This window comes from Hyaena hyaena, unplaced genomic scaffold (assembly GCF_003009895.1).
Source record: "Hyaena hyaena isolate Hyena2069 unplaced genomic scaffold, ASM300989v1 scaffold_15, whole genome shotgun sequence".
Classification (NCBI taxonomy): Eukaryota; Metazoa; Chordata; class Mammalia; order Carnivora; family Hyaenidae; genus Hyaena; species Hyaena hyaena.
In genome coordinates this window covers 3,223,867-3,238,202 of record NW_024080647.1, presented here as the reverse complement: position 1 = coordinate 3,238,202, position 14,336 = coordinate 3,223,867, and the positions used below count along the sequence as shown (strand labels likewise).

Here is a 14,336-nt window from a genome sequence, read left to right as displayed (position 1 = left end):
CTTGCCCACCTGAGACCCCCCACCCAGAGGGCCTGACAGTTCCCATCTGACTCTACCTCAGGACAAGCACAGAATCTCCAGGGTGACTCTATTCCTCCACCCCACATGGCACACTGAGATTCACAATACACCCTAAGCAGGTGCGAGGCCCTGGGCACTACCCAGAACTTCAATTTCCTTTCTATTAATCCAGGAAGGGTCTAATTTGCATGTGATTTGCATAAATCTGCTTGTTTCCATTTAAGAAAGACCCCAACTCCAAAGCAGGTGAGATAAAATAAATTGCCTTATTTATTGTCCCTCCTGCTACAATTGTATTCCAAACCTAACATCTCCGAGTGCTCACAGGGGAAAGTTTAACACTGCAGCCTGCAGAGGACCTGCTGAGGGGGGTGAAGCCAGCCTAGATGGACTCCCAGGGAGAGAGGAAATGTAGTTCCATCCCCCCCGAGATCAGGCCAGGGCTAAGGCGGAGGGCTGCCTCAGAAGGAGGACAAGCAGTTTCAGTGTTTTAACTGTAGCCCCCAAAATATCAAATCCTCTTTTGCAGTCCTGCCCTGCAGTGGGGACCACAGTCCTGTCTGAGCCCAAGCTGGAGAAAGGGCTGCTCTTCAAATGGTCATTTTATTTATTATAGACACACTGTCAAGGCCAAAGCACAAAGGATTCAGCTGACTTGTAAGGTCCCTCCTGACTCTAAGCTCTGACACAGGGGTTTCAATTGATGCTTTGCGTCACATAGTTGAGTGGAAAAATCCATTATGTTAACAGCTGGCACCAGCATTCCTTAGGGAGGGATCTGTCTCTAGGGGGAGAAAAGCCTTTGAAATACTGCTTGTGGGACCCGGACTCTGAGGGTCTGAGACCACTGAAGCCAGGCAACAGCAGAGGGGTGCCATGGAGAGGATGCACTTGGGGCAGTGCCACTGAGAGGGCAGCACAGGAAGACCATGGTCTGCTTTACTCCTTCTAGAATGGAGAAAGGCAAGTGCTCGCTTCGGCAGCACATATACTAAAATTGGAACGATACAGAGAAGATTAGCATGGTCCCTGCGCAAGGATGACACGCAAATTCGTAGAATGGAGAAAGGCAAGATGGGATGAGGTCTAGGAATGATGGGGGCTGGGGCAGGGCCAGGGGAGATGCCCTGATGTCAAGATGGCTTCAGATGGAGCCATCAACCCAGTCCAAGTGAACTCTATACCACTGTCAGGTCCTGGAAATCTGGAGGAAAGCATGGGAATGGAATTGGAGCATCTTTTCACTAGATCACAAGGGTTTGGGAGACTCCAGCTGATGCCTGGGTTACACTCTTACTAAGGAGACTGTTAAACAGTAGCTCAGCAAATGTTGGGGGCTTACTCTGGAAAAGGCATTCTGCTAAAATCTCCGTAGCAATCCTAAGGATATAGGTTCTGTAACTATCCCAGTTTATAGAGAAGACTGAGGCTCTGAAAAGGCTGCATGATTTGTCCAAGGTCACATAGCTAGAAGGTACCAGAGCTAGCATTAGCCCTCCAGCTGTAAAGCTCTTAGCCACCACATTATACCAGGGAAGCCTCTCAACTGTCCTGCAAAGCAAGGAAGACCAACATTGCTAGGGACAAATTTCACTGACCTAAGTGACTCACCTAAAATCACTGGCTGGGAGGTAAAGTCTTCTGATCACAGTGTGGGCCCTTTGTGCTGTACCACCCAGACCCCTGACATTACAGATAGCAGATGAGCCTATGATTTGGTACTAGCAAGTCATCTGGCAATATGTCATTTAGAGGTGGCGTGATAGAGAAAGGGCATGGGCTTGGTTCAGGAAGACCTACATTCTGATCCCTGCTGTCATTTTCCAGCTGTGCATGCCACACAACAGGCTACTTCATCTCCCTGACCCCCAGGTTCCTCATCTGCAAAATGGGGGATACCTCCTGTCCACTGACCTCAGAAAATAAAAAGTATAATGGATTTTGATGCTCAAGGCAGAACCCTGAGCCCGCAGGAGAGAAACAAGTTTAGACAGGGAGAAAAAAGTGAGGGAAAGACTCGTGTGACATCCCTTACCCACCAGGCTCATCAGAACATTACTAGCTCTCTCTGTGGGCACCCCCCACCCCCTGCTGGGGCAGCAGTGTTCCTCATCAGAAGTCCATTTTCCACTCCTTTGAGTGATCACCATCCTAACCTCCTCGAGCAGGAAAGCGCAGCGGTACACCCTGGTGCATCTCTTTGCCAGTGCAGAACCGGGCCCCACCCTGCACCCTGACCCAGCGCCTGTGAGCAACTGCTGGAACCCATGCATAGCCCCTGACTTCAAAGGAGACCATGAACTTCTGTTTGCTTTTTCCTCTGTTTCCTGATCCAAAGAAAGACCCACAGGCTAAGGAACCTACTTCTGGAAACAGTTAAATGGCTTCCAGCTTCCCTCACCTGGAAGAAAGGAGTTGGCTTTGGACATAAACACCCAGGCTGATTTTCACATCCTGGTGGAAGGACGGTGGCACAAATCAGTCACCACCAAAAACAATTTGTTCTGTTTCACAGAGGAGACAGCCTTGCCCTGCCAGAGATGCCAGCCTGACACGCAGATGGGACCCTGCCTCCACGGGGCTCCCTCTCTGATGCAGGACATGTATTTGCTGCCCTAGGAAAGCCCAATGCCAGACAGGAAGACCCAGCACCTGCCCTCAAAGAGCTACCTACCAACCTTATGAGGGAGCCTCAGTCCCCGCTTTCCCTTTGGAGGTATCCCCAGTCTGAGGGAGGTTCCTAACCCCAAATATACACTACACACAGGTACACACACTCATATGTGCACACGCACCAGGCCTGCAGGGGACATCCTGGAAGTTCAAGGGGTCAGTTGAGTGGGGCAGGTCCACGTGGGAGGAGCACAGAATATTAGTTTTCCTCAATCTCCTCAAATTTCACCTCAACCAAGATGCTCCCAGGCGGACCTTATCTGAGCTTACCCACCATTTTTCCAACCCCTTAAAAATCATGAGTATTTCTGGGGTGCCTAGGTGGGTCAGTCGGTTAAGCAGCCGACTTTAGCTCAGGTCATGATCTCACAGTTCGTGAGTTCAAGCCCTGCATCCTCTGTGCTCACAACTCAGAGCCTGGAGCCTGTTTCGGATTCTGTGTCTCCCTTTCTCTCTGCTCCTCCCCTGCTCATGCTCTGTCTCTCTCTCAAAAATAAATAAACATTAAAAAAATTTAAAAAATAAAATCACGAGTATTTCCTTCCCAGACCCCTGGAGTCCCTTTTACTGTTTAATATGCCCATCACCCACTGCTTGGGCGATGGGAGCTGCCGTTAGTGGAGGCTCGTGGAAGCCCACCCCACCCCACCCCATTGTGGTATGCCAGCAACTGTTGACAAGGACCCTGGCAGACAAGCCTGGCCCTCTTGCTTCAAGATGGAAAAGGGAGTGCAATTCCAGTTGCATAGCTCCCCTCATGATCAGACTGAATTAGATTCCATGTGAAATCGCTGTTCACCCCCTCCCCCCCAATCTCCTGACATCACTCTCAGCAAATCACCTGCGCGTGGACCCCTGTCTCCACCTCTGCATCTATGGAACCTACCCTAAGACACTAAGGAAGTAAAACATGGAGTCAGAAAACCCAGTTTCAAACCCTAGCTCCTTGACCTGCCAGCTATGTGATGCAGGCAAGTTATTTAACCTCTCCAAGCCTCAGTCTCCTCATCTTTAAAATGGAGGAACAAGGGGGAGAAGAAGGGCGGAAATGGTGGGGGAAAGGGAGAGAGGCAAACCATGAGAGACTCTTGAATGCTGACAAAAACTGAGGACTGATGGATGTGGGGGGGAGGGGGGGATGGGCATGGAGGAGGGCACTTTGGGGATGAGCACTGAGTGTTATGTAGAAACTAATTTGACAATAAACTATTTGTAAAAAAAAATAAATAAATAAAATGCGAATAATAAAAAATAAATAAATAAAATAAAATAAAATAAAATGGAGGCATGAGAGTCCAATAAAATCATGTAAGTGAAAGTAGTTTGTTGCCTGCTAAAAAGCCCTAGCAGCAAGACTGTGGCATGGTGGTCATTACAGCCTTTGGAACAGCGCTGGCCTCAAAGAAAGACAAGGGATAGAAACCCATCCACAAAACCCATACCCCACCCCCCGAGCCTATTAATTAATTACCCTGCACCCAGAGTCACTCTTCCATGGGTCAGTACCAAGACAATAGTGAGGACATCCCCAAACACTCCAACTTTTCCTGGGTCACCTGATCACACCAAACAATCTCCAGATCAATAGAAGACCTTAAGTGCATTTCTATTTTCAGATTAGTATCATGTTAACATTTTATCAGTAGACAACGGTGGGGGGCATGCTAACTATACTGTTTTAATATTTCATGGAGACCCTTAGGTAATTTTGGTTATAGTAAAAAGTCTGTTCTTTCACTCCAAAGCCATTTGATTCTACACGTTGTAAGCTTCAGCTGTTTATAGTCCCAGACTAAAGTATTTGTGTTAACAAGGCTGCCCCTATTCTGTACCCAACGACTCCCTTAGTCCTTTCAAAAGTTTTCCATTTCATTCATTCATTTATTTATGCAACAGAAGTCTGTCAAGCGCCAGGGCACCTGGGTGGCTCAATCAGTTAAGCGTCCGACTCCTGATTTCAGCTCAGGTCATGATCTCGAGGTTTATGAGATCGAGCCCCTCTTGGGATTTTCTCTCCCTCCCCCTGTCTCTGCCCCTCTCTTGCTCACGCTCTCTTGCACTCTCTCTCAAAATAAATGAATAAACTTTAAAAAAATCTTCTAAGCATCTATTATGACACCGTGTTAAGCACAAGAGGTACAATAGTTCCAAAATAGGTGTCCCCAAGTTTCCCCAAAGGCAAAGCCTGAGACAAAGACATGTGTGCAGATAGTCTAATTGAGAGGTGATCCCAGAGGGCAAGAGAAAGGGACAAGAGGAGTCAGAGGAGAGACAAATGACACACGGATTCACTGTCTAGTTGGCCAACACTATAGGCAGCTGGGCTCATTCTGCTGGGGCTCCTGAGGAGCATTTCAGATGTGTCCACCCACAAAATGAAACGGGGATATATTTATCCATCACCAATGGGGAAATAATGTCTCCATTGGCTAAAGACCACCATGCTGATGTTACTTCCCCTGCAATTCTACATTGGTATACAGTTTCTGCTTGGAGTCTCTCACCTCCGTGTCAGGAAAGTCCTGGGGTGCCTGGGTGGCTCAGTCAGTTAAGTATCTGACTCTGGATTTCAGCTCAGGTCATGATCTCACAGTTGATGAGATTGAGCTCCATGTTGGGCTCTGTGCTGGCAGCACAGAGCCGGCTTAGGATTCTCTCTCCCTTTCTCTGTCCCTCCCCAACACGTGCATGCTTTCTCTCTCTTTCTTTCTCTTTCTCTCTCTAAATAAATACTTAAAAAAAATAAAGTTGTGTTTAAAATGTTTACCTACTTCATAGAGGTGGCTGTGGGGTAGGAAGAAGCTATTTTGTAATTTTCCTGAAGGGCATCATTCATCCCACCTACATTCAATCAGGAATTAAGGTGACTAAGACCAGAAACTACCAAACGATTGCCTGCAGCCACTTCAGACATACGATTTGAAATGGTTTCCAGGGAAGGAAATGGTTAAGCAGGAGAAGGGAGTCCTGAGAAAGAAAGAGGACTGGTCAGATCTCCTAGTAGACATGCTAATGAGAGATCTCTGGCAATAAGCAGTAGTGTTTGCTAACAGCTCTTAACAGATGTATCAGGCTTACCTGGGAGCCTAGAATTGCCTTATGGTAAATAAGTAAGAAAACCTATAAATTTATGGAATAGGGAACCCTTTAAGTCACATAAGCTATGTCACTATCTGAGTATACACTGGAGATGTTTCAAAACCAAAAGAGCTCCCTTCTGTGGAAACAAGGTAGTCACAGACAGTTCTTAGAGTCCTGTGTAAATCTGGGCAGAATGGTCCTGATGTCTTTAAAAAAAAAAAAAGGGGGGGGGGGCACCCGGGTGGCTTAGTCGGTTAAGCGTCCGACTTTCGCCCAGGTCATGATCTCGCGGTTCGTGGGTTCGAGCCCCGCATCGAGCTCTGTGCTGACATCCAGCTCAGAGCCTGGAGCCTGTTTCAGTCTGTGACTCCCTCTCTCTCTGACCCTCCCCTGCTCACGCTGTCTCTCTCTCTCTCCTAGAAATAAATAAAAAAAAAAACATTAAAAAAAAAAAAAAGAATGGTCCTGATGTCACAAGAAAGGACTGGTGGGCTGCTTCAGTGGTCTCAGACCCCTTCCTGCTCCACTTTGTGCCTCCTGCATTCTTGACATCCTTCGTAAACCTTGATCCTGGGTAAGGTCCCTGAGTCCTGAGAGTCTGATCTGAGAATTCAATGTTTTGTGTCATCTCAGTATGAACAACATATGCAGTCTCATCTCCAGGTTCATTAAATGAGAATGTTCTCTGCCTTTCAGGCCACTGTCTCTCACAGCACTTATGTTTTTAGGTTCCAACTACATCTATAAAGTCTCCAAAATTCCTTTGTCCTTGACCTCATCCTAATGGGTAGCTCAGAGACCCACATCCTATCAGCCTAGCAGGAGTTCAACAGTTCCACTGGTAAGAACGCCTTTTATTAATTCTCCCCAGGCCCCTCCCCTCAACAAGGCGTCCAGGTCTCAAGAAATCTTGCCCATGGAACGAGTTACATTTACCGAGAAATAATTAAAATAGTTTTTCCAACTTAAATTAACCAATGACATTCATAATTATGAGTCAAGAGCTTCTGACCAGCATGAAGCTACCTATCATGTGAACTTGACAGAGCTGTCAGCACAGAACCCGACGCGGCATTCGAACTCACAAACCGAACCGTGAGATAGTGACCTGAGCCAAAGTCGACGCTTAACCAATAAAGCCACACAGGCTCCCCTGGAAATACTTCTTAAAGGGACCCCAGGCTGGAAACCACAGCTATATATATTCCTTTATTCTCATTTACTTTGTTCATCATCTGCCATTTCTCTGACCGTTCATAAAGCTCTTCGATTTTTCCCAGTTTACTTGCTTCCACCTTAGAATTCCCCCACCCGCGTGATCTTAATGTCAGCAGCAAGCCTGAAGCTCACCATGAATATCGATTTTCAAATCCCATGTAAAAATGTAAATAACAATCTCAGGACCCACCCACGGGCCCGTTTCTCTCTCCCTGGATGTCCTAATATTTGGGCCCCAGCAACCGTCTGCATGGACCCAGGCTCAGTTCCCCACCCCTCCAGAGTGGGTGTTCACCAAAGAGAAATGAACAAACAGGTCCATAGTATGCAAGGAGAAAGAAATAAATCTCCTATTTTTATTACTTTATTGAAAAGGAGAAAAATAATGTGTATTAAATACTTAAGTGTGCATTGGTAAGCAGTACATGTTTATACTTGATTAACAAATTGACACATATTGGAATGGAGCACAAATCTTTTTTTATGAAGAGCAGTGGAAAATCCAAAAAATATAGATGTCATTGCTGAAAGTGTTCTCCCACACTCCGACCCTCTTCCTCATCCCTCCTATTTTCCTACCCCCGGTGCTATGGTCCTGCGTATTTTTCTAGCTGTCACCTCTCTCAAATCTCCACCCCATTACTCTCCGCTCCAGACCTCTGGCTTGCTCTCCACCCAGTCTCCTGCACGTGATGTTTTCGAGCCCCTTGCATATTCACTGGCCATCAGCTGGACCCACACCCTGCTCCCCAGGTAAGCCCCAGAGGCCCCCACCCCCAGACCCGGTTCCTGAGCCCACAGCCCAGCTCAAAGCCCTGGGTCTCTACTTACATGCGCAAACTGTTCAGTCAAAACAACCAACAATATAAAAATGTCCCTTGAAATGTTACATGATGTAGTCCAAACTAGAAACACTCTACATACCTATCAGTAGGATTTTGGGGAAAAAAAAAAAAACAAACAAACATACCAACTATGGTTTATCTACAAAATGGTCTGTTATATAGCCATTAAAAATATATTGTCTAGAAATTTCTAATAACCTGGGGAAATTCTCAAGCTATAGAATCAAGTGCAAAAGCAGTCCTCAAAATATCTACAAAGCGTAATCTCTCCAAAGAAAACAGAAATTGCCAACAGGTACAGGAAATGGTGCTCAACATCAGTAGCCATTAGGAAAATGCAAATCAAAACAATGAGATGCCACTTCATACCTGTCAGAATGGCTAGTATCAAAAAGACAAGAAACAGCACATGTTGGTGAGGATGTGGAGGGAAAGAAGCTCTTGTGAACTTAGAGGAAATAGAAATTGGTGCAGCCACTATGGAAAACAATAAAGAGGTTCCTCAAAAATTTTTAAATAAGAATGACCATGTAATCTACCAATTCTTCCACTTCTGGGTATTTATCCAAATGAAATGAAAACACCAACTTGAAAATATCTAAACCCCCATGTTCACTGCAGCACTATTTACAACAGCCAAGACATAGAAACAATCTAATTACCCATCTATGGATGAATGAGTAAAGATGTGTGATAAAGATACACACACACACACACACACACATACACACACACAATGGAATATTATTCAGCCATAAAACAAAAAGCAAATTGTCATTTGTGACAATGTGGAAGGAGCTTGGGGGCATTATGCTAAGTGAAAACAAGTCAGACAGAGAAAGACAAATATTATATGACATCTCTTATGTGTGGAATCTTTTTTAAAAAAAAAGTAAAAACTCATAGATACAGAAAGCAAATTTGGAGTTGCTAGAAGCAGGGGATGGGGAGTGGGCAAAATGAGTGAAGTGGTCAAAGGCACAAATGTCCAGTTATAAGACAAAAAAGTTCTGGAGATATAATGTAGAGCATGGTGACTATGCCATACTATGTATTTGCAAGTTAAACACACTGTATTCTATGTTTGTAAGTTGCTAAGAGAGGAGATAATAAAAGTTATTTGTCACAAGAAAACAATTGTAACTATGAGAGGTGATGGCTGCTAACTAAACTTATTGTGGTGATTAGTTTGCGATGTATACATATATCAAATCATTATGTTGTATACCTAAAACCAATACAGTGCTACATGTCAATCATATCTAATTGAAAAATATAAGAAAACCAGATCAGAAGGCATTCTTCAGCTAGGAAATAAGAAACATACCAACTCAGTTTAGCAGACTGAGTTTTTGAAAACAATATTAATCTCCAGGTATATAGTCAATGGCAAAAAAAAAAAAAAAATCATGAATTTCCAGAATGTAAATTTGCTCCTCTGCTCACTGGATTTGAAAGTATAAATTTTATAAAGAGAAGTACTTGCTGTGGGTCGGGTTCTAATAGACATGTCATATTTTACATCACTTCCTGAAAAAATAAGTATAATCTCAACTATAAATATATAAATATGCATAAAGAAAAAAGCCTGACAGGAAATATACCAAAGTATTGTTAGAAGCTTTCTCTCCCTTCATTCACCAATTCAGTTAAGTATTCACGGATGTTCCTTATGTATTCTGGCATTAAGCTAGGGCCTGATTTATGGAATCATGGCTGATTTTGGTTTTCTTTCTTTTTTTTTTAAATGTTTATTTTTGAGAGAGAGAGAGAGCATGACTGAGGGAGGAACAGAGAGAAAGAGAGAGAGACACAGAATGTGAAGCAGGCTCCAGGCTCTGTGCTGTCAGCACAGAGCCTGACGCAGGCTTGAACTCACGAACCGCGAGAACCGCGAGATCATGACCTGAGCTGAAGTTGGATGCTTAACCGACTGAACCACCCGGGCGCCCGATTTTGATTTTCTACTTTACACATTTCTGACTTTTTCCAGTTTTCTTTGCAGAGTGAGTTTTACAAAAAATAGAACAGTGTTTTTCTTATGAAAACTTATGCCATGAATCTGAAGATTGTTTTTGAAAATCTGAGCTGTATGTACTGATTCCTGCTTGCTTCCATGATTTACTCCTTGTAGAGTAAATCCTCTAGGGGGTAATTGGTATTACTTCTTCTAGGGAAATGGTGGTACTTTTCCTGGGTAGTTCCTCTCTCTCTGGGAATTCAGGGATCTCACTTCTAATCTTCTGTTACCCTCCCCCGCCCTTAGTTCCAGAGCCCCCAGAACATTAGTGACAGAGCCCAAATAAGCCAGGAAAGGGACTGTGACACAGCAGCCAATCCTCATCTCCAATGGCATCCAGACGTAGCAAGGCATTATAACTCCAATAGGAAGGAGTGAAGTTCGACATAAGGCAGAACTTTCCTTTGGGCATGGTGGTTCAACCACGGAGTGGTGAGACTTTTTCTTCAGGAAAGCCACGGATGAGTAGGGTAAGAGCAGGCCTCCTTAGGGTCTTCTTATGGTCCTAAGACCCCAGTGTGCCTCTTCAGAGTCCTGGGTGGGGTCTGCTCCCTAGGGAATACTGCCACTGAGGTCTAAAGCATCCCTCACCCTCCCCACTGTCAAACAGAAGTGTTAAGACACAAAACCAAGGCCAGATGGTGGGGCAGACCCTGCACACCTCATCGGGGAGGGGTCCATCGTCAGGACCAAATGGCCTCCGTGCCACTCAGGATCAGAAGGGTATCTGAAGGAGCAGCACCTGATGCCCAATGACAGGCCCAGAACAGAAGCACTCACACCTTCGGGAATCTGTACTCCTAATTCCTCGGACCCCAGGGAGGTCCAAGCTCTTCACCCCAACCCCAGTCCATCCAAACCGGTCTTCCTCCGGGCCTTAGCCTCAGTAACACAATCCCCTTCCTCCATTCCATCTCCCCTGCTCCCCTCCCTGCCTCCAGGCTGCATGTGGGGCTGGGGAGACTGAGGAGGGCGCCCCAGCCCACAGCTACTGTCTCAGACTCACAGAGAATTGGAGACAGCAGAAAACGGGCAGGTGAAGGCACACAGGTGCACAGAGCAGCTTATAGGCTGTGAGGGTGCCGTGGTAGCTGGGAAGGCCACGGAAAGACAAGGCGTGGGGAAGTCCTATAGAAGAAGTAATGTCACCCTGCAATGTCTGCGAACACTCCGCCTAAATGCTGTGTTTCCAGAAGGTATCTTTAACACCCTAAAATGTTTCCTATGATTAAAAACCTGCGTCCAAACCTTGCCATTGTCCCAGTGAGGGGAGAGGGGTGGCTCTCCCCAGTGTCCACAGAGAGGCATGACAGAAAGGGGCTAAGTGCCGAGACCCTAATGTACATGCACGCACACATGTGCACACTCACACATTGTAGACACACACCACATAAGCATGCACACGTGCACACACACATGCACACACTCACCACACATACACAAATACCATACACATGCACAACCACACGTGTACACATATATGTGTATGTACACCGCACACATACACGGGCCCTCCATACGGCCATCAGCCATTAGAGCAAGGAGAACCCAGTGCTGGTGTTGCAGCCTGTTTGGACCGCTGTGTTTTCACAATGAAATATTTATTAGCAATGAAGAGCAACCATGTCCGCAGTGAGTGAGCATTACAGTGCTCTCCACTGAGGTCAAGTTCCTTCTCCTTGGGAACAGCCACTAGGCCAGAGTGAGGCGGGGGGGGGGGGCGGGGGGCAGCCCCTGCTCCTGCAGCTGGCCTGGCAGACTGTTCCCCAACTCCTATCACTCTCAGGGGTGGCCCTAGGCCCCGCTGCACCTGCCTCTGGCCTCCCCCACATCCTGTCCACCCCACCCTCTCTCTCCCTCTGTATCTCTGAGCAGCAACACCTCAGTCTCCAAGCAGCAACCCAATGCACGATTCTGAGGGAGTCCCTTCCTTTCTGGAAGCTTCCTTTTGTGCCTGTGGTTGGGGTTCCTTCAGGACTGACTGCCTGATGGGACTGTGCCCCCATCTCCTGGCGCCCTGGTCCCCAATGGGAAGGGAGTGTCCTATCAGAAGGAGACAGCCAGGCCCCACCACCGCCAAAGCAGACATAAGAAGAACGCGTATGAAGGGTAACCGGAAAGACACTGCTCTCTTTCAGCCTTGCCAACTCAAGGGTCTAAAGGAACGAACCAGAGGCATCTGACCACGTGCCACAGCACTGTTCCTCCACCCCCACCCAGCCAGCACTTCTCCAGACTGGAAAAAGCCCCATCCTCGGCTCACACCTCAGGGAGAGGGGCTCCTGGACCCTCTGCCCTGGTGCTCCTGCCTCTCTGCCCACGCCAGCGACCCCAAAGCGCCTCTGCTTTGCCTCTTCGCCTTCTGCAAAGCTCCCATAGGCGCAAGCCTATGCACCCCACCACTCTCTGAGGGGGGCAGCAGTAAAGACCTTGGCGGAGGTCAGAGGTCAGAGCACTGACCCAGGGGTTCCGAGGCTCTGCCTCCCCTCCCGGCCGCCGCACCATGTTTATGGAACATGATAAATCCTCTGCAGCAGCGGGTGAGGTCACTGTGAATTGCACCTACCACTGGCTTGCTCAAGAGGCCCAGGAGTCAACTTTTGTTCCGCCATTCAGAACTGAGGAGCGGGGTGGGTGACAGGGCATCCAGGCCAGACTCTAGGGTCCCCGTGGATAAGCTGGTGCACGGGACCTAAGTCATCCACAACACAGACCAGGAGTACCTGCTGGGTGACCTCTCAGAGCCCCTCCAGCGTCACAGCCTGCCTGCTTATAAGAAGGATGTGTTCCCAAGGAGAACTCTGAACCCAGGGGGAGACTGAGTCAGGCAGTCCCGCTATGACCCAAGCCCCTCTGCAAGTTCCTCCTCACCCCACGCAAATTAACCTAAATGAGACTCTACAGAGGTTAGAAACAACCTCCCAAATCAAACAGGACAAGGAGACCAAGCAAGCAATGCAGGGATATGTGATTCCTCACAGGAGCCTGGTTGAGGAAAAAACAGTTAAGAGACTTTTGGATAAGAGAGAAAACTTTGATGTGGACCTGGTATTAAAAGATGTTAGGAAATTGGAGCGCCTGGGTTTCTCAGTCGGTTGAGCATCCAGCTCTAGATTTCTGCTCAGGTCATGATCTCACAGTTTGTGAGTTCGAGCCCTACAACCGGCTCCATGCTAGCAGTGTGGAGCCTGCTTGGGATTCTCTCTCTCTCTCTCTCTCTCTCTCTAAGTAAATAAATAAACTTAATTTAAAAAATGTTAGGAGGGGCGCCTGGGTGGCTTAGTCGGTTGAGCGTCTGACTTTCACTTAGGTCATGATCTCGCGGTTTGTGGGTTGGAGCCCCATGTCGGGCTCTGTGCTGACTGCCAGCTCAGAGCCTGGAGCCTATTTCAGAGTCTGTGTGTGTGTCTCTCTCTCTGACCCTCCCCTGTTCACGCTGTCTCTCTCTCTCTCTCCTAGAAATAAATAAAAAAATATTTTTAAAAAATGCTAGGAAATTATTCATTTTGCCAGTTGTGATACTGTTCTTGTGATCATATAGGAAAATGGGCTTACTTTTTGGAGATGTATGCTGACATGCTGACGTGGTTAGGAATGACTATCATGATGTTGTAATTTACTTTAAAATGATTCTGCAAAATATATAATAGATGAAGTAAATATAGAAAAACGTTAATGATTGTTGAATGTTGGTCATGGTATGTGGATGTTTAATTGCACTATTCTTTAAAAAAAATTTTAATGGTTTTATTTTATTTTTGAAAGAGAGAAAGAGACAGAGCATGAGCAGGGGAGGGGCAGAGAGAGAGAGACACAATCCCAAGCAGGCTTCAGGCTCTGAGCTGTCAGCACAGAGCCTGACTCAGGCTCAAACCCACAAACCATGAGATCATGACCTGAGCCACCCAGGCACCTCTAATTGTACTATTCTTTCCACTTTCTGTGCCTTGCTAGATTTTCATAATAAAAAGTTAAAACAAAACAAATTAAAAAACAAACACTTGTTTTAAAAAAGGAAGAAGGAACCACAAAGAATGTTTCCCAGCATTTCAGTGCCAAGGGCAAACCCAGAATTTAGCTGCTGAGTGAGTTCTTTTTTTTTTTTTTTTTTTTTTTTTAAATTATTTTTTTTTCAAATTAGTTTCCACATAACACTCAGTGCTCATCCCCACAAGTGTCTTCCTCCATGCCCCCCTCCCCCCCACATCCATCAGCCCGCAGGGCAACTCTTCTGAATCACTATCTCCACATTTCCCAGGAGAAACTCCAGCAACTAGAATTAATTAGCAGGTAGGAATCATTTATAATCAATGAATCATATGCTTCAAAGCAAATGGCTGATTATGAAGTAGTTTCAAGATACGTGAAAAAGCTTTTTCCCAGAAATAAGCTAAACTAATCTTTATGTCTCATTTGTTGATGAATTTTCCATTTGCTTTTCTTCCTGGCTCTCTCTGGGTCCTAGGTTCAGTCATTTC

At 46.3% G+C, this 14,336-nt stretch overlaps 1 protein-coding gene and 1 non-coding gene across 2 annotated transcripts in view; one reads left to right on the top strand and one right to left on the bottom strand.

Annotated features, from left to right (window-relative positions):
* The window catches only part of MEGF11 (multiple EGF like domains 11), a 355,188-nt gene that overhangs the window by 292,865 nt on the left and 47,987 nt on the right, over positions 1-14,336 (bottom strand). The gene's annotated exons all lie outside the window — the stretch shown is intronic.
* On the top strand, positions 989-1,096 carry LOC120222521. The gene has a single exon (XR_005526068.1). It is a non-coding gene; the product is annotated as a U6 spliceosomal RNA (small nuclear RNA).